The following is a 23,996-nucleotide window of genomic DNA, read 5'->3' on the forward strand; positions in this document are numbered from 1 at the left end:
GCAGCCTACCACCAGACCACAGAGCAGGAAAGAGAGAAACAGACCTAAGGCAACCTGCTCCAAACTTTGTACACAGGTAACACTGCCCAGCCTATGTCACACCTGCCTGGGAAGGGCAATTGAAGAGGTCTGCCTTTCTCCTATACACTGGCAAGTTCACATTTGCGTGGGGCCAAACTTGTGATGCTGGAGTTGCCCACAGGCCCTGAAGTGTAAGAAGTCCGCAGCAGGGGAAAGGTCACCTCGCCACACTGATGCAGCTCCAATGGCCTCACTACCCACCTCAAATGTCTTCTGCTCTGCAGCAGAGTTCTGATTCTGCCCACAGCCAGTCACCAGCTCACCTATGGCCAGCCTGGCTAGGTAGCCTGAGATTTTGGAAAGTTTTGCTCCAGCTAATTCCTCTTGAACAAATTCCTTACCTGAGCTGTCAACTCTTGTGCTACTGCAAGCTCTCAAGCACAAGCTTTCTGATGGCTTGGCTTCTGGTCTCTTTTAAAACAGTCCTGGGCTTTTCTCATAAATCAAGAACAGTCAGGCCCTGCCACATGCCAGCCCCTCTGGGGAGCAGGATGTCAAGCAGCCACACGAGTCTCCAAGGAGAGTCAGACTCACAGAAAGTCAGGACTTTCCTGGTTTTGAAAGAGCTGCTGTTCACCCTTTCCCTCCCCTCTGCAAGATTAGCAATCCCAGTTGTAACATTCTCTGAATGAGATGCACAGATCTATCCCACACTTGCTTTTGATCTCTATGAATTCATTGAGAAGTATGGGCTCAGACAGACCCTCACTTTCTTGCGCACTTTCACAGAAGCTGTGAATCTTTGAGACTTGTGCATCTCCATCACATTTGGTCAAAAGGCTCAAAAGCTACTAACAGGACAGACACCATCCTAGAAAAACCCCAATTTTTCTTTCCCTCTCGCATTCTTGTCCCTCTCTACTAAGACAGATTTTATGATTAACCTAGTCTGAATATACCCTAAAAGCAGATGTAAAAGTTTGTACATTAGAAAATGTTAATATTGGCAATTATTCACATTCCCTTCCAGGATTTCACAAAACTCTGTAAATCCCTCATGACAGGACCTAAATGGAATATGAACTTTTTGCTATCTTTGCAGCAGTACAAGAAACAAAGCAGAAGTTGATGCACTATTCTTTATATCCTTGAAATATTTGCTTGGAAGCATCATTGATTCAAGAATAGCCCATCAAATAGTTATTCTGGTAGGTTTATCAACTTCTTTTACTTAACATTCTGATTTTCTGTCACACAACACAATGATTTTCATGTTTGTTTTGTCCTGTTACCAGAGCAAACCATTCATTTTTAACTGTTGGTTTTGGCATAAGAGTACTGTAAGTTCATAATGGAAATGTGTTTTCAGCGGTAGTACTGAACAATAGAAAAGTCTCTTTCAACTGTCGGGTTATGAGGAGAACCATCTGTTATTAAATTTAAGTCACAGTGGCTCTGTTTCAGAAATGCAACGGAGGCTTCGCTAACTTTGCAGTCAAGGCATTTGTAGCATTGCAGGAAAACAGCTACTTTTCTAAAGGCCTTATCTGAAACCAGCACCACAAAATGGTACCTTTATTCCACCCTAAATTAAGACTGATTAATCTCTGAGTATATTTCAAGTAAACCTTTTCTCGGTGTTGTGGTCACAGTTTGCGGCCTCAACAACTTAATATACATATATCCCAGTAATAAAAATCGAATATACAGAAACTAGCAAAAATCTTAGCATTGCCAGGCTCAGTTCTTTGAACTATATCTACAACTGAATAAAGCAAACATCAGGAATTAAAATAATAATGAAAGTGCTTAATTCAACACAATAGAAAAGTCAAATTTCATCATCTGCTTGATTGACTGTTATATGGCACTTTAATTGTTCTCCGACTTCCAACACGGAATGAATGTGAATTCTACAGAGCAGCCAGGATTTCAGAACCTGGAATAATACTGGAGAGAATGACTGCAGCTGACGAGGTGGGAATCAAAATACCCTTTGGTGTAAGACTTAAAAATCACCTCTCCACCCCATATGAAGTTATCAGGAATTGCTCTATTATTTCTGTCATTAACAAACCATTCCTCCCCCACCTTTGCACCAATTCCTCTCAAGTGCAGCCAGAGATTATCAAACTCAGAGATAGCCTTTCAACAGCTCAGCCAGTTGAAAAATCTCTCAAGTTATACTGCTATCACCACTGCATGAGCTGACGTCAGGCTGTTGTTTACTGGAGATGGGATGGTGCCAATTTCCACTGAGCTGAAGACAGCCATGTCCGGCCTCTTTTGGCTGTGCACAAGCAAGAAAAAACTCCTTGTGTGTGTTTGCATGCATGCACACATGTGGGAGAGAAAGAGTGTGCATGTGTGTCTATTTGTGGGCACACACAAATCTAGGGGAAAAGGGACTTGCTTTTATTTTCCACTGTGATACCAGAAGTAAAAACAACAAAAAAATGCAACACTCCATCTTCTCTGAGAAACTGCAAAGGAGAGAAAGGGAAACACTGACAGTTTTCTTGCAAGAGCTATCACAGTATGGATGAAAATAATCATGAAAACATAGTGGAGTAAAAGCAAGCTTGGGATATCCCTAAAATCTCTATAAGGAAGCTTATACAATTAAATAATTTAAAAAACAATGCCTGTCCATCAATAAAAGGACTGAGGTGAAAATTTGAATACTTGACAGCATAGAAGAAATAGCTAAGTTTTACTAGGACTATTTAACTTTTCAGAGTAACTGCATTCCCTTCCTCTTCTAAGACTAGGAATGTCCCAGGTCAGTGTTAAGTAAAATTACTTAATTAAAATTTGCTATATGAAAATATGCTAAATCATATTAACAGTCCAGAGGAAAAAATAAAAAGAAATCCAATCAAGTCTGACTTTTTTTATACCATTTATTCACTTACATTATTCCCTGTAAAGGGGCAAACTTTATTTGTGAGTGAATGTGTGCAGATGGGAAGGGACAGAAGATAAATGACAGCATCAAGTCCTGTTTTCAAGCACAACTTTTGTACATTACAAATATAATTATCTCGATGGCTGTAAGCATCCATTTGAAGTTTTAAGTGTTACACTATCATTTCTGCCTGGAAAAACACTCCAGCATATTTGAATTTGAGAAATACAAAATGCAATTATTTGCACCTCAAGTGAAGTTTCCAGTATTTGCATCCAAGCATGCACCGCCACTGTCATCTGAGTGAAAGAAGTAACCGTACTGAAGATTTTTGGTTCCATTTAATAGCTTCTTCCCCTCAGCACCTAAATACACACTCCTCTGCCTTCTTTCTTCCCACGAATGCATCACAAGAGGATCTTCATATGCACACCAACTCACTCTCCTGATGATTTTAACTCTGTCTTATCCCATCTTCTCATGGAATTTCTCTTTCAAGTTTAAATAGTTTCTCAAAAGTTTCTATTGAGTCAACTATCTGAAGAGGTTTTACAGACCATTAATACTGCTCTGTAGGTTAACCACAAACAACATAAATAATTGTTTTCTTCCTCATTTAGGGAACTACTGAGTTTGAGATTCCCCTCTCTCAACATCAGTGGCACAGTACACACAGAAAATATGCAAAACTGGGGGATCTTAATTTGAACTACCGGAAATAGTGAACTTAACTCCTTAGGTCCAATGTTCTACATTTACATTTATCAAGTCACCTATAAAAAAAGCTGGGAATCAGCACATCCATCCCAACACCCAAGACAGCTAAAACATGAAAGAAGCAAAAATGTTTAACCTTTAACATAAAATGTATGAAGGCGGCACATTGGCTACAGCATGCAAGTTAGTCAAGACCTTGCAGACCGCCTTCAAAAGAACACTTTCCATCACTGCTGGCCAGTGGTATTAAATTGATATACTATCAGACAATAAAATACATGCTGCCTTTCTAGTCTGTGAAAAATTTTGGGGGCTGGTGACAATTTTCAATATGAAAGTTTGGGAACTTTTACTCTGAAATGATACATGGCATCTCCTTATGTTACTGACTATTGCCTTCTCTCAGTCAATTATTTCTCCTCCATACTGGCTCAGAGATACCAGACAGGATATCACCACCTAAAACAAAACTGAGAACTGGCATTTTGAAGTCTAGACATGATTTCCTCTTTTGGAAGTCTTCTCATCTCTGTACCTTCCTCATGTAACCACACTGGGGTAAAGAGTTCTCAAGGTGGCCTCATTTAGACCTTCTGTACGCAGACAATAGTTCCAAATAGCATTTATTTCTTTAAACCAGAACCATAGGCTAATAACTTGGTCGATAACTACATTGAATCAGCAACACTTATTTTTAACACTTTCACCTTTTGCTTCATGTCTCAGAGACAAGGGGGACACAACATGGGTCATACACACTGCTGGGATGCAAGGAGCTGTATCAGTATCTCACACAACTTCTTTACCCACTCTTCCTTGAAATGCCTCTTGCATTATTTAAAAATGCTGGTCAGCACATATATTTGTAAAACTGCATTTGCAGAGTGTTTCCAATCAGGCTTATGAGACTTTCTGTTTCATAGCAAAGCACTACTGAATAGTAACGAACTTTACATAGATATGCCAACATGGGCTTTGCCACATGGGCTGATTTTGTGCCCAACAGGTGAATCTGAGGGGGCTTATTTTTTTTGCTTTTGTAAGGCTGGCACCAATCCTTTCTGCATTCATTCGCTTGAAATTTCACTGTACCTAGCTCCAGCACCTATTTGGAAATTCACTTTATGTGAATTTGCTTGCCAATGCATTGTACAGCCTTAGAGGGTTGCTTTAAACAAAGTGACCCCCAAGGAACACTGTTTCTGTGGTGACCATGGTATTATGTTCTCCAGCTATGTTTTTTTGAACTCCTGTGCGCATTCTGTGTTTTGCAATTTGTTCTGATGACAGGCTTTCAGAATGTATGATTACATATATTATCTACATATATATGTATTATCTATGCATGGTAATATTCCCTGGGCTGGCCACCTTCATTTTATACTGCACTCTCTGTATGTATTGCAAATAAGTTTAGCCTCTGTCTGCATTCAGTCTACATGGTTTGACCTTTGTTTAGCTGTGCTCTTCAGCTCTTTTACTGCTTTTTCATTAGGGAATCATTTTCACTTGCCTTCCACACGCACACTGCTCTTTGGAAAAAAACCATCTCTATTTCTCACTGTGACTGACTTTCAGTTTTATCTGTTATAGATGCTGGGATGTTTTTTGGGCTGGAAAACTATTTCAGGGGTGTGCACAGCACTGCTCTGAATAAGGGAGCTGAACAGTTGTGATTACGCCCCCATGATACAGGAGAGATTCAGGCTGCTAGTGTAGTGAGCAGCTGTGGGGACTAGAGCTCCCTTTCCCTCTGCAGGTGAATCTGTCCCATGTTATGTTCAGCAAAATGTGGATTCAGGACTGAAATCAATTTGAATTCAATGAACAGCCCTTAAGATTCCTGTTTCTCTAAAACTAGAAAACTGTTTTTCAATCACTTACTCTTTAACCTAAAGGAGTTTAGACAATCTAAAATACTTGTGTTTAGGATTACCCAAAATCTTGATTTTTCATGTTAGCAAAAGAAATTTTTCATCTTTCAGTTCAAACCAACCCACATTTTTGGTTCAGCCACAAAATCAACACAGTTAATCACGGTTCTAAATACCTCTATCACTACTCCCCAGTTTGCTAACTCTTCAAAAATAAAAATCCTATGACTGAGTTTTACACTACTATGTAATGCTAGAGCAAATGGCCTCAGCTGATCTCTAGTTCCTTCTAAAGAAGGAGGAATACCCCTTTCCCAGGTGATATTCCTCACAGGAGTACAGTTTTCAAATCACCTTCTGGGAGTTTGCAATCCTCTCCATTTCTCCCACTGGAGCCTATAGTAAATCTCAATTATCACATATGCCAGACTTAGAACCAACACAGAGGATTTCAGCCTCTCCAATTCCCCGACACATCACTCAGGCCAGGAAGATGTGCAATGCTGCAGCCAGCATCTCCTCTGCCAGGCTCCGTTCCATACACTAAACAACTCTAGTGGCTTCATTTACTCAGTTTATTTTTTTCCTGGTCTAAGGTGCAGTTTACTCCCAGCTCCAGTCATTGAACGTCAGCTCCTTAGATGCATATGTAGGAGATTGTTTCCCTCCTCTTCATGCACACAAGACTAAAAGGCAAGCCAGCAGCAAACAAAAAACCCACCCTAGTACAACGTGTGAACATTATAGTAGTTCACAACCAATTACTGCAAGTGTTTCAATCATAAACTCAAGCCAATTCAGCCACAGTTTTTCAGCATCTCTCTTCTTTTTTCAATGAAACCAACTCGTATTTCTTTCTTTCCTTCCCCCACCCCCCCACTCTCTTTCTTTTGGTCAGAGGTTGGCAACCTTCAGCATAAGAAGAGAAATCCAGCCCCTGATCTCCAAAGTCTCAAGAGACATGGATCACTGCTGTGCTCTTTTGTGTCAGAAGGCCTTGGTGCTGCCAAAGATACAATTTCCCTACTTGGTCTTCTTCAAGATTCTAAGTTTTTGAGATTCACAGGTTTTGCTTTATTTTGCCTGGCAGAATATACTTGAGAATGGCTTCTAGCAGTATCAAGGAAACAAAAGAAACACTTTTCATAGGTGAGCATACCAGCTGTATCCACTGATACACAGGCGCAGCATACAAAAGCATGGAGCCCTTAGTGATGGGTGAGAACACAGCACATCAAAGTCTACACTAGTGCCCCATGCAGAGCTGTATAAAAATTGATAGCGAAGTGATCCTGAAAAGAAAGCAGGCCTCGGATCTCAGCTACGGACTTCTGAATTCAATCAGAAGATCCTACGGAAGGTTAGGGTCTACTTTGATACCAAAGAAATCTTCTTCAAAAGACCCAAGGCATGAGGGAAAGACCACTGGCTGCATTCTCCAGCCTGCACACAGCTCAGCATTGTTCTGGTTCAAGCAAACCGAATTTTTTTTTTGTCACAGTCAGCAACACAAGCCAGAAAATGACTCCCACTGTCAATTTGTCTTTCCACAGGCATCAAAGCACCAAAGGGACTCTGTGGACTTGTTGACTGTTTAGCCAAAAGCTTGTCAGGACTTCCCGGAACAGAGAGGACACAGATGGGCTTTGCACCTTCAGTGGTTCTTGGTTAAGTCAGAAACACACATCATGAGCATGCTGTGGTGGAGTTACACAATCAAATTAAACGTTGCACTGAGTACCCAGTCTCCTTCTCCCTACCATGCCCCCTCTCACACACATACACAGTGGGAAAACCCACTCCAACCAGTCCCAGAGATCCCTCAGCAACTGAAGTGTTTGGTTCTCCAATAAAAAGGAAAGGCTTTTATTTGTGCTACTGCCTAGTATCTTCAAGGACAAGAAGACTGAGGTCATCGGAGGCCCGAAGGCCTGAAGTCAGAACAGCGCTACTCATCTTTCCATGGGCTAGCCTGTTTCATGTGCTGTGGCCATGTCAGAAGGAAACACAGGCAGAGCATGGCTGTCAGAAGCAGCGTGCTCAGCACAGACGTGACAGTGGCCCCACGCACAGCTTCTGCTGCTTCTCCTTGTAAAGGTGCCAAGGCTGGATACAGTTAAATACCCCAGGGTGAGGGGAAAGCCCCAGTGATTTTCAAGCCGCAGCTGCTACACCATTTGTACAGTGGAGAAAAGCCTTAGTAGGTAGAGAGGCACAGAAGGAGCTGGCAAAGGATTGCAAGTTTTCCTTTGCTGTCCCTTTTCTAGGCAGTGGCAGATGATTTTGCTGTGGAGTCTCAGGTGTCCTGAACAATAGCTGTGGAGCCAGTCCCTATTTCGGTGGTAGAAAAGAAACTGGCTTTCTGGGGAGAGACAGAGACAAGTCAAGCCAGTTCCAGACTGTCATTTTTCCTACTGGCTCATTCTGCTCAAATCACAAGCTGGAAAAACTGGAAAGGTAAGCAGTCCAAATTAATGGGAACATCAAGTGAACTGGTTTGTTTATGTATTGGTTTAACTGGAACAGGGAGCACAATTCCAGCTTTGGGCACTAGCTTTGTAGACATTCCCTTAGCTTACCTTCTACCTGAGAAAGCCATGTGCAGGCCTGAATTATTCCTGGTCTGTTCTCAAAACACATCACAGTCTCTTGAAGCTTCATGCTTGCATGGCACCCATGACAACTCTTATTATGGGATGGCAACATTCATATCCTACCAGCTCATTCTTCCAACTCCATGTAATTAGGAAGGAAAAAAAAAAAAAATCAGAAACAACATAGAGCAGGAAGCTGTCTTTTTCCTCACACTGCTCCTCACACATTATTCTTGCCACATCTTACCCACAGGATAGCATTTGCCCACCAAACTGATATTTTTCTTATGGAAGGAGAAAAAGTAGTTTTTAGGAGTCCCACAACTGGTAGGAAATAATCAATTTAAGCCTAATGATTAAAAAATCCCCAGGTATATATTTATGGTTAATTTCTACCATAGAGGAGACTTCACCAGATGCTCAATTGCATTTCATCCTTAAGAGCAAACAAGGGCTCCTGCAGATTAGACCTTTCCAGCAGAGCTGCTGCAGATGGGCAGATCGCGGTGTCCTGCTAACTATCACTGAGACCACAGTGGTACAATGATTCTACTTACTAAAAGCAATAAGTTAAAGTAAGCACCACAAAGGGAAGAAAAGTGGCATGGATCTTGTACATCATTCCTCTTAAAATTCTTTATAAACTGCAAGATGAACCTATATTCTGCAGACAGGGAAATCCAACCATAGTGGCTGTGTTAAAAAACTCAGTGAAAGAGCGAGTGCCTAATAACCCTGTACACCGGGGCTGGTCATCCCCACCTCCGATCTGTATAATCAGCAATCCCAGAAATGAGCTTCTTCTGTGTGCACATTAAAAACCTGAATGAGAACATAAACGAGTCAAACCGCCTTGCACAGTTTAAAACTACAGCATGACATAACTGCAAGTCATTGCCATTAAAAGTTAAAAAAAAGTCCACACCTGCCAAATACAGCTTCATTGTCCACTGCTGAGGTTTATTGACAACTGCTGCATCTTGGAAAGCTGTTCAATAATAAGGTACTACATTTCCCCTCCAGGACCAGAAATCAGGTCCTGTCATTTATCTACGTAAAAGGCACACATAGGAAAATATTCCACAGCCATGTGGCTCACACAGCTATCAAAATCTTGGACACCCTCTGCACACAGAAATTTGCTCTTACTACAATATATTCCAGTTGGTCAGCATGCTAAAAATCTCCACTCAAGATTTCTGGCTTTTCCAATTAAGCTTATAGACAAAAAGTCTTTTTTCCTTTAATGACATTGCCATTTATTGCAAAGCTATGATGAGTTCTTATCTCATTGTGGTGCCCCATGATAACTCATTATTCACTGAACTTCACTTTTTGATGTATGAGGAACAGCAACATATACTTAAATAGCTCCATTTAAACTGGCCCTATAGTTGAAACAAATCATTCCAAGAACAGCACTGCATTACAGTCAGAACTGCTCAAAAGCTTAGGATACAATATTCTTCAGTATTCTCGGAGCTTAATATCTTCAAACAGAAATTACTCAAGCTGATGTATCTCTCATTATTATTAAGTCAAAGTTCTTCCAAACGAGAAGAGGATGATTGATAGTCAGAGATTACCAGGGCCAACATAGTGAGAGATCACACTCTTTATGGCCACAAGCAAGCCTGGGAGGGCTCAGTTCCCCCCTAGCCAAGCATCCTGGGAATGCTGCAAAGCACCCTCAGTGCCACTTGTCCGAGAGCCCAACCGTCTCCCTCATTCAACACCAGATCTATCTGGTGCTGATGGGTAACAGAGCATTGCCTAGTCCTTCTAGGCCACAGGTGCAATGCAAGCTTTCAAACCTTATAAGAGGGAAAAACAACAAAAACCCACACAGCCAGAAAACAACATATGTGCCAGCATAGCTCCAGGCCTCTCCCCCACCCCTTCAGTTACCCTCCAGAAGGTAAATGCTGTGAGATGTCAGGAGCTTTCCCAGAATAAGCAGCACTGCTTGGATCAGGTTCTTTGCTCTGCCTAACATTGATGGGATTGGTTTGAGAATTCAAATTAGACCTGGGTTAGAGGTGGGGAGTCCAGTTCGGTATGTCTAGAAACACTCTGAAAAGTGAAAATATGGTCATTGGCCTGACCTGTTCACTACTAGCTTCCTACATTAGATGCTTATGACACACTGGTATCGTAGCAGAGGAGGAGCCAGTTCACATGCCCTAAATTGCACCTAAGTCCCTGTATCTTTTATTTCCCTCTAGCTGACTCCTGGCCTTCAAGCACAGAGCCTTAGGTGGAATTTAGTCCAGGAGAACCTGGTCTTCAGCCTCTCAGCAAGTGGAAATACGCACAGTTGACTCCGGCTGGAAGATATTGAACACATTACAAGAGAAAATACACCTGCTGAGTGTACACATACAAACACACACAGCAATGCAATTCGTCTGCCTCAGGGGTCCCCAGACTTTGAACTCCGACCTGCCACACAAAGAAAAGCAGAGCTGAATTTATATACATGGAGCATGTTGCAACTGGACACTGCAGGTGAAGGGTGCAATGTGAACAACCTCGGCCTGCTGACCATGCTCTGCAGGATCCAGAAGCCAGTTTTCAAAGCAAGACACTGTACGTATCACCCCTCATCCCTATTACCACTGTACTACTTACTGAAGGCAAGCTACTGAAATGTTTCCAAAAGCATGGGGAGTGTTATTTCCTTTCCATAGCCGTTATGTATCGGGAAAGATCATAAGCAGATAATATCTCAGGCACAGGTAAGAAAGATGGCAGAGTTAACATATCCTAATCTTTTTCACAGGCAAGCACACACCCTGAAATAAGCCAGAAATGCTAATCGTGTTTATTATATTATAGTATAAACAGCAATCATGAAGGTAAAGAAGCATCCCTGCCTGAAGGGTCTTCTCCAGGCTATTATGTATCAGAGGAAAGATAAAAGCAGAAGTTTGAGACATAGTAAAAGAAAAGCTCTCCCCAGATACAAAGTCCAGCACTGAGCCCTAATACACAGGAGTATTTCACTCTCCAGGGCTTTCTATGACACCATTTCACATCCCAGCTCCAGAGCGTCCTCCCAAAAGCACTTTGTGAGGGAGCAGACAGCTACAGTCTCTCTCATGCAGCATTCAGCTTCAGCAGTTCAAGGCAGGTGTCACTGTCCCTGCCTGCAGTCACAACAGCTCCGAAGGAAAGGAGCACAGCTGTTCACAGCTGTTCTCATCTCAGAACAGGAACTCCACTGCAGAAAGCCTATAGACCCCATCAGCCATCTCTCTCTCCCTCAAACCCAAAGTACACTAGGGAACAAGCCAGTACTTCACACTCCTGAGCTCAGCATGTCACTGTCTAGAGTCAGCTAATAAGAGATGTTAAGAACAGGGCTGCATCTTAAACCCACCCATCACAAAGAAGCAGAAAGGAGGTTCCTCCATCCACACATGAAGCCAGGAACCTGTCCTTTAAAAAGCCAAACTTCCTCACTTCATATACAAGGCACTAGCAGCAGTGGCCACAAGTCTGTATCCTCCATGAAGCAGAGGAGGACTTAGCTCCCTCAGGTGAGGCAGACTGATGATTTCCTCCCTGCCATTCCCACCCCAACCCAAGTTGGCTGAGGTCTTGCCGGAGCAGTGCCCTAAACCTCCAGACTATCCTGTGTGAGATGGAAAGATGACTCTCAGCTCCTGCAGCAGAAATGAGCCTGCCTTGCAGAACAGACACTGGTTAAAATGCAGAGCAGGAATGGGGACCAGAGAGGCTCTTCCTGTTTGCACAGGCATTCCCCTGGGAGAAAGAGCCACTGGTCCCAGCTCTGAGAACAACTGGTCCAAACACCAGCTCATTAAATGCACCAAAGGCCCTGGGGGCTGGCAGCATATCCTGGACTCAACTCTACCTCATTTCCAACTGTCCTTCAAAAGGAAGCAGCAAAGACATGTCCAGTCCCATGGGCATGCATTTGGTGAGTTTCAAGAGTGCCTCAAGGAACTTCAGCAGAACATCCAGCTTCTACATTTAGGTTTGAACTGCCTATTGAGTTGGTCACTGCTGCAAGATGAGGACATTTCCAGTCATGCTCAGCAACAGAGAAAGATAACAACAGATTTGTTAAAGCATAGTACTGAGATTAAGGGCCCTTCTTTCTACTGTCCATTCCGACAACACTTTAAACACCCCTCTACAAAAAGACAGGCAAAAAAATTCTTTCTTGACATCACAGGAACACTTGAGACTAACTTAATTAAGTCAGGGCCTTGGTCTTCTTTGAATTCAAGTGAAGGACAGAATATATACAAGGTAGTCCGTTTACATGAGCAACGTATGACACTTTTTAAAATCAGAATTTTTTTCCTTGTGCACTCAATACTACCAAATTTTGCCTTGCCCTGTGCAAAGCATACAAGGTTAGAAGCAAAACAAGGTCTTCTCCCACACTTGATATTACACTGGCAGTGCTAGATGCTTTGCTGCTCATCTTCCCACACCTGGGGATGTTCTACAAGTACCCCACTGTTCCCATCCACTCCATTCCACACTCTAATAAAGAAAATCAGTTCACTGCTCTTACTCCCACTTCCCAGTTCTTGGGTCACTGAGGAAGCAACACAAACAAAAGCGAACAACATGCAACTGCTCTGTTTGCGTGTCCCGAGGACTGGCTCTGCACACTGGTGCCTGAAGAACAAGCACATTGCAAAAGCATTATGTTTCCAGTGGCAAGATGGATGGGAAAAGTGCCAGCCACTAGCTGTAACCTTTTTGTCATGCCAATTGCTGGCTGCTATGAGGATGTACGTTAGATACCTCCTTAGAAAAGAGCTCTGCATCTCATCCTTCCAGATGGAGGAGGAATGATTCACACGCACATAAGCAATGCTAGAATGATGGCTGAAGAGAAAACATTTTCTTTCTGTTTTATGTTACAGACATGCTCAGGGGCCTTAATCACAGCAAAAATTGAATTGAAGGTGATGACACTTTGTGCCCCAAGGAATGCATGTGCAAAACCCCAATGCTACTTCTCACTGGCCTTGTCAAGCCTCATGTTGCACGCACACACCTCGCATGCCTCATTCCCCTGCTTTCTCATTTTCACAGCATTTCTCTGCACAGAACATGACAGAATAACTCCACTTACACAGCCATCACATCACACAATGACAAATACAGGGGAAAGAGTCCAAGAGACAGATCAGGTGTCAGGTGCTCTAAACTGACCAAGGACTGACTTGTAATGCAGAAGCAAAGCAAAGGATCTCTTTTCTTTCCAGACACACCAGGGACCAAAACGCGCACATTTACTAGGCCTAGATGGCTGATAAATGCAGAATAGACAGAAGGCTCAGCAGTCAGAGCACTTGTCAGCATGGTGCCCATTTCTTTGATGGAGGCCACTGCACATATCCTTCTCCTCACCTCACCTGCACAGTACCTTTGCCACACACTCACATTCTTATCAAGGGCCCTGTGTCCTGTGAATCTCATTCTGTTTCTCAGTACTAACCTGTAAATTCCCACCTATTTACTTTCCTCTGTCCTCTCTCAGATTTGTGAAGTCCTTGGAGCAGAGGTTACCTGTAAGCACACCTGGAAAGTACCTGGAATATTCTGAGTCCTACTGCAAGTAAATAAACAAACAGCAACGCATAAGCACACGATATGTATATTAAGCTAAGCATAGAGCAGTCATCTGTGACAACAAAAGCAAGGGTGGTAGCTTCTTCCTACAGACAGTGGTAGAAAATCTACACTTTGGGGTAAACCCACTGACCAGGAAAACCTTCAGATTTGCCTTCCCTGCCACCCACTTCCCCCCTTCCCCCATCACATTATCCATTTCTGAAATCCATGCCCCACTTTTTATTATAAATTATTCTAATCAGTTTTGTGGCATGGCAGAAATCCAGCATAACCTTCAGAAATACACATGCACACACCAGCTATATAGCTTCTTCATTTCATAGGAGCCTTTCACAACAGTGTGGTGCAGAGTCTGGGATGATATGGCAACCTTTCTTAGCAGTACCCCCATGGTGGTGACCCTTTCCTAAAGGGTGCTAGATGCATTTACCTACGCTACTTCCTCTCTTTGTAAAAGAAGGATTTTTCCTTAATCTCTCATTAAAGCCAGGAAAAAGTGTTCAAGCACAAGTCTTTCCTCTGCTGTTTTTCCAGGTTGAAGAAGTGTGACTTGGGAGTGGCGAAGGGGCTAGAAAGAACATCTGCAGTCCAGTGCAGACCTTCTTTCTCACCCCACCCTCTTCTGAATGGAAAGATGTAAGATAGGCTGGGTAATTGCTCCAGCTCCTTCAGAATCAGGGTTCAAGTGTGGAAGAAAGGGAAAGGAAAAAGAAAAAATAGAACAAAAACCACAGAAAAGCCCCAGAGATAATAGAGAGTCTTAACTTTTGGGGGGTAAGGAGCATGGGCTACTTTCATAGCTCTTGAAACAAGCCCTACACAGTTTGTTCACTCATGCTGCAACAGCTCCAGAAAGAATCTGGATCTGTGGCTTTCCCATAAAACTAATAAGGAGGTCTGAACCCCACATTGGGAAGGAAGAATAAAAAAATCTGTAACAACAAGCAATTTAAACACAGAGCACTACCATCTTCTTGAATAATATGTTAAGAACTCATCTGCAAGTCTGTCTTGGCCAATGAGAGACATAAATCAGGAAGATACAGTAATACTCACTAGCATGCAATTAGTCACTGCTCTAAGCACTTTAACTCTGGATTTCTTGGATTATAACATTACAAACACTGTTGTTCTATAGGAGTGATATGATAGCTGTCCAAGCACCACAATCAAATTATGCTACCAGGACTTTTGGGCAATGGATTATCACAGCAAAGGAAATGGATTATCACAGCTTTTATTCTGAACAAGGGAAGACTATCTCATTTTGAACACGGCAGGGGGGACACTAGAAGACTATATCTGAGATATTTTTTTTGTAAAATTTTTTTTTTTCTCTTTTGGACTTTCCAAGTAGTAATGCCACAAAAATCTGCCAATCCAAAAAGACAGAAACTACCTTTCTCTAGAATTTGCACTGAAATATGTGAAAACAGGGAATAAATTAAAAATACTCCAAATCAAAGGACAGTTAAAACAGCCTCCTTGTGTTGGCTGAATGCTGGAAGGATGCCCTATTCCTGGGCTTTTTCCCATTGCGTATCTGGCTGCTACCCCTTTCACTTGATATCAGGCAACAACCATCATCACCCCCAAGCCTAGAGACTTCAGCTCTGTTTAGAAACTTTACTATGAAATACGCTCCCTCTCACAGGAAGGAGAACTGCTTACCTTCCAAAACCTTCAAATTAGCAGGTTCAGGAAAGGATTGGTGTGTTCCTTTAAAAAGGTTTAATAGTTTAAAGGTTGTTTTAAAAACGGTGCACCTTCTACCTTTACATCACCAGAGAAAACCTATCTCATTTTATACCTTAGTTGTCACATTGCATCACAAACCAAGTATTAGGGTTTTTAACTACAAATCTTGTGGGGTTTTTGTTGTTTGTTTGTTTTTTTTTTATTTAAAGAGTATTTTGGTACCTTCAACACATACATACTTTTTGGCGCATAGTACTCAAGAGGCCCTGATTCTGACCTCAATTTCTTTGGCAATGGCCAAATATTCCAGCACAGGATGAGGGAAAACCCACTAAGTCTTAATAACATCCCTGCGATGCAGTCTGAGAGGTCATTAGTAGCCATGACGTATTAAAGACAAGAAAAGACTAAAACAGAGAAGACAGCCAAATAAACAGAAGCAGAAGAACCAAAAAAAAAAATAGAACTGAGCTCCATAAAGCATAGAAGAAGAAAAAAAACCTGCTTTGCTACAGCACAGGGCACATGTCTGAAGCTGATGACACCTGGGTATTATTCCTGGCTGTGGTCCTTACTCCTTCTGAATGACTGCACCAACTCATGTCACACCTCCAACAGGCTCTCCCTTCACATTTGCCTTTTGGACTATGGGTGAGCAGTGGTGAACCTTTTCCTTGCCAAGGGCAGAGGACACTAAATATTACTGGCATCCCATACCTCAACACGTGCCTTAGCACTGCATGACAGCAGCGCAACTGCTTTCCATACCAAAACCAAGAAGTGTGGGCCACAAAAAACAGGAGCTGGATGCCAGTCCCCCGATTTCACATTCCCACTGTAAGCTTTTTAAGGAAGGATCAGTTGCTATTTATTTGTACCCTGTGTAGAACAGTGTTATTCAGAGCTGTTAATGTGATTCTAGAAGCAAGCAACAACACTGGTAGTTGATTAAGACTAGAAAGAACAACAACAAATGGAAAAAAAAAGTTGGCTGGAAAGAAGTAGAAGGAATCAAAAACAATGACAGAAAAGGAATTCAGTAGGATGGAAAGAAGGAAAGCAGACGATGAAGAGATACTTAGAAGAAAGGAAACTGAAAAAAGATAACCAAAAGTGACAAGGCATCCACAGGAATATCTGACTTCATTTCAACAAAAACCAGGGTGTGTATTTTTTTTTAATGAGAATGTTGAATCTGGATAATCAAATAAGCAGTATTTTATTTTGCCCCACAGCAAATATATGAATACAAACTTTTAAATTTTAAAGAGGAAGAACCCAAGCTCTCGACACACTTGCTCTCAGAACTAATGCTTTAGCCACAGCTTATGAAAAGACAGCAAAGTGACTACAATTCCTTCTCTATCTAGAAGCTACTTTTTGAGAGTCACCATCACTACTGTAATTTTGCAGTTATGAAAGACTTTATCCTCATTATTTCTTGGGATCTTCCTCCCTGTTTCCTCCTGTTAGTAAGAGCTAAAAAGGTTTTGTTCAGGTTCAGCTGCCATCTCTTCATCCCTGGTTTTTTTCATTTCTGTGTTCTTAAACTGTCCTTAACTGGACACCCACAGCAATGCCAGAGACATGAAGTACTGTGGATCACTACAACTACAGGCAAATATTTTAGAGAATCAGGAATTTACTTGCATACTACGTTACTCCAACTCCCCTGTCCTTTCTGTGATTTCACCTGCTCATAATCATTAGAAAGCAGAGTGTCATTTCTAAGCTGTAGTTGAGCACTAAAAGCACCACGCTGGCCCTCACTGGGTCTAATTAGAAATTAGCAGAAACAATAAAGCATAGGGAGACTATAAACATAATTTTGCCAGTTTCTCAGTAAAAAGGTTTGGGTTACCAAAGAGATAAGAGACAGGCTGCCTATTTTATCTGTGTGGCCGGACCAGCAAGTTTACATTCACTGGAACAACACCCCCACCAGAATTCCCTCTGAAATGTCAACACAAACCATATTATTAATTTTCCAAGTTGCTGACCTTTACTGTTGCCTGCATCATAAATCCAGCATTTTGAACTGTTTCTATTCATACAAGAACATGCTCCATATGCCTCATGATATCTGAACTCTATACATACGCTGCTCACATGTCACAAAACATGCTCACTGCAGCGTCCCTGAAGAAGCTGCTGAGTTGGACCATCCTAGTTCCATAAAGTCCACCAGATTACCGTCAGTCATGCTGTCCACCACTAAGGCAGACAGGTTTCCCAGGTTCCCGCAAAGCGCTTAGTGTATCTTAGCTTGAGTAAAACGTTTCAGAGTATTTTATCAAGGGTCATAGCATACAGATATTTTAAAATAAAATAATTGATTATGAACTTAAGTTTAATTTCAATCAGGAAGAAGGAAGAAAACAAAGTCCTTGGATTAGAAGACAGCCGTTCCCATTTACTGTTCCTCCCAGTTAAAATGTTTTATATAGATCATCAGAACTTAATGCATCATACATGTTACACAGTGCTCAACATAAGGCTGTCGATCTGTCATTTCTCTGTAAGTGCTTAATGTGATGAATGATCTGGTTACTTGTCTTTCTGGAATAAAAGCCGGAGAAGCTTTGAGACAAAGAAATAAAGGCCAATGCTTATTATGGATCTTACAGTGATTAATATCAGCCCTCTTGACTCACATCTCTGAAAACAGTTAAGGTCACTATTTCTCTTTTATTTTTACCGTGGATTTCAGTACATCCCATCAGAACCCTCCAAACACTTGAGACAATTTAATTTAAAGCAGAAACAGGAATGTCAGGAACATAGAGCATTTGGGCTACAACAAAAAATGCCACACCAGCATGTCATAAGAAAAATAAGCAACCTTCACTCTTGCCTCTGCTGACAGACACACTTGAAGCCACTTGCAGGCCAGGATGTTAGTGTAATTTCTGGAAGACAATCTAATAAATAAAGATTTAAAAGAGTTAAAAAAAAAAATCTGACTACTTATTGTCTGAACTGAAAAACCTTCCTTTTCAAATCAACTAATGGTTTAGCAAGCCTACATGAAAGGCAGACAAACAAATAGCATCTTTTCCTTTTAACATGGAATCTGCAATAAGAAAAAGAAATCAGCATTTTATTGATTTCCATAATACCATCTCTTCAGCTTAACAAACTCACTCAGCTGCTAATGCTAATTCACTGATGCTGTGGAGCCTTCCCATATAATTATACACCCTCCACTTCGCTGAGCCCCAGGGCGCTGTTTCTAACTTTCTAGAGGACCACTGCACCGAAAGTAGAAACAAAAAACCTCTCTTTCATTACCCAAAGCAAACTGCAAACCAAATTTTGCTTATTTAAATGGGAAATTAGAGAGACTTAATTTTTAAGACAGGGAATAATCTGCCAGTCTGCATATATTTTCAGATTTGACATCATGACAACAAATTCTCATTTAAACTCTTCTCCCCACCCCTTTTTTTTCTTCCTGAGAGTACACAACAATACAACTTATAAATATTGCAACAATTACGATTTCTAGGGAGAGATTCTAAAGTCCTTCTCAGCTCAGAAGTGTTTCAAGGGGGTGATTCAGAATCATACATAGAGACTTTTGTGAATGTCACTATAATTAACATTATAAAAAAAATTGTAAAATGTTACCATTTCTATAGGGAATATTTTATAAGTGAATGTATATTTCAAAGATATTTTTAATAAGTTTTTCTTTAAAAAAAAAAACCCAAACCTGGAACACCTTCTAAACCAAATTAAAGGAAGATATCTTCTCTAAGTCTAAAATCCAAAATGTCCTAAATAATTAATGAAGTAAACTCTGCCATTTTTCTCCATTTCTCGAGCAAATTCAGCAGTCTACAACCAAGCAGACAGCTCAGGTATACTTCAGTGAGAGTTTTGCTCCATTAGGGGCTGCAGAATTTGGCCCAATTAATCTAGTACTGTCTATCTGGAAAGAATGTGGTGGAATTCTGCAGTGTAAACACCTTCCCCAAATGGCTGCACCTAGTCCTCTTCTTGCTCCCCCCCATTTACCCTGCCTTGATATTTCAGATCCAACCATACTGTATTCACCATCTCCATCAAGATTCAGTGTGCCATTTGAGCTAAAATAGCTTAATTTTGCTATGGTTTCCCATTAATATATTAATTTGGAACCCGTTAATCTATTTCCTCTGAGAATGGTGAAATGTGAAATGTGTGGATTTTTGTTCAACAAACAAACAAGTTGACAGTATCAATACAGAGTTGGAGAGCCTCTAAAAACAATCTAGTTTGCATAATTAATGCTAATTACAATAGCATTTCAATCAGTGACACAAAAGCTTAGCAATGAACACAGTCATATGAGGAAGTGAAAACATGAAACAAACATGAAAGAATTGTGTCTTGTTCTGAAAGAGTATCAAGCAAACTTTCAAGAGATTTATAAATAAGAACATAAAGGCAGAAGACAGTTCTGCTTTGTTAGACATATTTTCTTTACAGGCTGCTTAGTTCGAAGCTTTCTTCTGAGATTGTAATAAGACAGTGGATCTGAGCTGTGGACACACAAGATAATATTATCTTTCTACAACATCACATCCAAGCCATTATCAATTGCTTTAAAGAAAAACAACTGAGGGCCTGATCCTGCTGCCAGTGATTTCAACAGCAAACATTTAAACAATGCGATACGAATGTTTGGAGGGGTTCTGGAGAAGGAGAGGAAGAAAAAACCCTCCAACTTGAACACCGCGTGTAGGTATGGATTCTCTCAGGCATAAAGGAATTTCAGGACAAGAGAATGAATTTTTCAACAATCTTTTTCCTACTTTCCATAGCAACAAGGGAAAGCTAAACACACAGAAAACTTACCTGCCTGTTCCACTGGTAGCACAGAAGTCCTGAACAGGGTCTTTTTGATACAGTCACTTAACAGAGCAGCTTTACATTTAATCCTCAGAAGTTTTCTTCACAACCCAAGAAAAATAGTTATCCAACATATTCTTATTTCAAGGGAAGGGGAAAAAATAATTATCAAGAAAATAAGCTCCACTCTACCTCACCCAAATTGGTACTGTAGTACACAAGTAGTCATACAAGCATCGCAGGGAGAACTTGCGCAGTAAAGTACCTCTCAGCGTGAGTAAGGGTGGCGTAATTGGGTCTGATGAGAGAAAGAATCACAGCTTGTCACGTCACTACTATAAGGGCCTTTCTGAAAACATGGGTTTCTTGATTACTTTTCACATTAATGCAAATCCACTCGGTTAAAGTTAATGAAGTTACACTGGTGCTAAACTAGTACCAGAGGAGAAGCAGGCCCACTTCATATTGATTCAAGAGACCACAGCTCAACGCCCCCCCATAAAGGCAAAGTAACAGACATTTAGGAAGCTTTGGGGTTACATTGGGCAAATTACTCCTTTGGATAAGGACTAATTTGCTATTTGGGATAAATCTCAGGGCTGATTTTTTTTTCTGTTTCTCTCCTTCTCCTTATAGATAAAAGCAAGACAAGATGTGTTAAAGACTTCATTTCCTCTAGAAATTTACTGATCTTAAGCATACTTAAGACTACACTTAAGTAGTCACTGACTAGAGCCATACTTTACTACTTCTCATTTACAAGAGTGCTTGGCTTAAAAAAAGAAACTTCATGTGGAAGATTCTCAGAATGATGCTGGCTTTTCCTCTTAACAAAAGTTCAGTAGATTTATTTTTCAGATGTCTGAGAAAGATGATTTTGGAGCGCTGTGAGGTTTGGTAAACCTTCAATTCAGCAATTAGTTTCCATATGATATGAATTACAAAGATCGAGCAATTAATATTAATAACTAAACCCAGCAAAGTACTAAGGCTTCAGACACCCTGCATATGGAAACACTACTGTACTTGCTGGGGTTTTCCATGTATCTGTTTTATTTTAGCTACTCTGAACGTACGGCACATGAGAACGTACACCACATTCACGTTTCTAAAAATACATTAAGGAGGAAAAAAAAATAAAAATCAATAGCAATGAAAGAGAGACATAACCATTTTACATTAAGTGCTCCCAATATCAATCCAAGCCACCAAAACTCCCCACTGTGGACCACGGCTTCACCCTACAATACATGCATTTTCCTGCCACGCCAAGTCAAGCCCTGGTAATATCAAAACATCCAGGCATGACAGGGTGGGGAGGAGGATGGTGCACCTGGAAATAAAAAAAGGTGGGTTTTCCCAAGAAGGACGGTGGCCAGAGCCCGGTCCGGAGGGGTCTGGCCCGCCAATCGACCTGAGTGGATTTCGGGAGCCCGCTGCCCCTCACGTCAACCTTCACCACAGCCTCAGCCGCGGTCTCAACCGGGGATGGGGGGGGGGGGGTAGGAATTACAACCAAACGTGTCATCGACAGCATGACACGCATTTGTAGCTGGCAACGACGCCGGGTTTTTATATTTTTTTTATCCCCCCCCCTCCCCCTTTCCAGTCCGAGGGGGAAAGTATCTCCCCGGCCGGTGCCAGGCTGCGCTGTGAGGCGAATGCCCCCAACTTTCAAACAGTTGGCAGCGAGCGGAGGGACCGCCGCCGCCGCGCTGCCCCCGCCCGCCCCGCCGCCTCCCCGGACAACCGGGGGCTGCCCCGGCCCGCCGCCCACCCTCTACCCCCCCCGCCTCGCACCCACACCACACACCCCCCCGCCCCGGCAGGCAGAAAGGAGCGAGCCCGGGAAGGCTGTGCCCGGCACTCACCCGCTCCGGGGGGCTCCGCGGCGAGGGCCGTTGAGGACCGTTGAGGGAGGCGCTGAGGGGAGCGGGGGGCGGCCAAAAGGGGAGGGGGGTCAACGGAAAGAGGGGACGCCGGGAGGGTGTGAAGAAGCAGTAGCGGGGGGAACGACACACACGGGAGAGGAATTTAAACCGGAGAGGGGAATTAATTTAAAATGAGCGTGCGGCGAGGCGCCGGGCTGCGCGACGGAGGCGGCGGCCAGGCGCTGAGGCGGCTGTGCTCTATCCCATGCCGCTGCGGTGGCCCCGGGCGGCGGCGGCAGCCGAGCTGGGGGGGAAGTTGGGGCCGCAGCCGGCGGGGAGGATGTGACACCGTGACAAGTACGGCCCGCCAGCCATGTACCGGGGGAGGAGGCGGGGGAGGCGGCCGCCCGCGCGCAGGGGGCCGGGGCAGCCCAGGCAGCGCCGCCCGCCCGCACACGGCATTTAACGGCGCTGACGGGCCGCGCCGTGACTCACACACGGGAGTTAGTCACAGGGCGGGACCGGGGAGAGGGGGGCGGAGGCCGCTCCGCCCCGCCCCCCGGGCGCCCCGCCAGCCTACGGGGCGCCGCGGCCCGCCGGATTGGCGCGGTGGCCGGCCAATGGGCGCGCGGATCTGCCGCCAGCGCTGGAGCGGCCCCTTCGGCCCAATGAGTCTTCTGAGGACACTGCCGCGAAGTGTTGGGGAGGGCTGGAGGGACGCCCGCGGGGCGGGAGCTGCGCCCTGGCCTGCCGCCGCGGCCAACCAGTATTGAGGATTGGGTTGATGGTCGGCACGGCCCGGCCCAATCAAAAGGGTGCGGGAGAAGGGGAGGGAGGGAGGGGAGAGAAGTGCCTTCTCCCGCCTCTTCCCCGGGAGATGGTCGCGCGGAGGGCGGGGGAGGGAGCGTGACTGGAGCTGGCGGGCGGGTGGCCCTGCCCGGCCCGGCCCGGCCCGGGGGAGGGGCGCGGGCATGCAGGCGGGCATGCAGGCGGCCCCGAGGGCGGCGGGCGGGGGCGCCCAGCCGGCATCGGTGTGAGGGCGTGGGCGGAGGTTATCTCAGCGAGCGGCGGGGGCGGGCACCGAGCTGGCCGAGGCAGGGGTTACCTCAGCGCGGGGGCACCGAGCTGGCCGAGGCGGGGGTTACCTCAGCGAGAGGGGGGGCACCGAGCTGGCCGAGGCGGGGGTTACCTCAGCGAGAGTGGGGCACCGAGCTGGCCGAGGCGGGGGTTACCTCAGCGAGAGGGGGAGCACCGAGCTGGCCGAGGTTGGGGTTACCTCAGCGCGGGGGCACCGAGCTGGCCGAGGCCGGGGTTACCTCAGCGAGAGGGGGGCACCGAGCTGGCCGAGGCGGGGGTTACCTCAGCGAGAGGGGGAGCACCGAGCTGGCCGAGGTTGGGGTTACCTCAGCGCGGGGGCACCGAGCTGGCCGAGGCCGGGGTTACCTCAGCGAGAGGGGGGCACCGAGCTGGCCGAGGTTGGGGTTACCTCAGCGCGGGGGCACCGAGCTGGCCGAGGCCGGGTTTACCTCAGCGAACGAGGCGGGGCGGAGGGAGTGGGCCCGGCGCCTCTGAGACCCCGGGGAGGGGAAGGGCTCGCCCCGGGGCTGCCTGCGGAGCGGGGACGGCGGCCGGGAGATGTCCGGGGCGGAGAGGAGAGCAGCGCGGCGCAGCCAAGGTCGTTTCCCGCGGGAGGAAGAAGACCGGAGCTGGGGCCTGCTCCAGGGGAAGCCGGGGCAGCCCCGCTGGCACCGGGCGGGGAAGGGCTGGCCGGGCGCCGGGTGGGAGGTAAAAAGCCTGGGCGGGGGAGGGGGGCTGACTGCAGCCAGCTCGGCTGTGGAAGCCTCGGCTTCCC

General features: G+C 44.3%; 1 protein-coding gene across 1 annotated transcript in view; it reads right to left on the reverse strand.

Moving 5' to 3' along the window:
* SERTAD2 (SERTA domain containing 2) overlaps positions 1 to 22,605 on the reverse strand; it is an 86,184-nt gene extending 63,579 nt beyond the window's left edge. The window contains exon 1 of the mRNA XM_030022623.2: positions 22,145 to 22,605. The gene's annotated coding sequence lies outside the window, so the exon portion shown is untranslated. The remainder of the gene's footprint in view (positions 1 to 22,144) is intronic.
* Between the last annotated feature and the right edge of the window lie 1,391 nt (positions 22,606 to 23,996).

The sequence above is a fragment of the Aquila chrysaetos genome, chromosome 8 (assembly GCF_900496995.4).
Source record: "Aquila chrysaetos chrysaetos chromosome 8, bAquChr1.4, whole genome shotgun sequence".
NCBI classification, from domain to species: Eukaryota; Metazoa; Chordata; class Aves; order Accipitriformes; family Accipitridae; genus Aquila; species Aquila chrysaetos.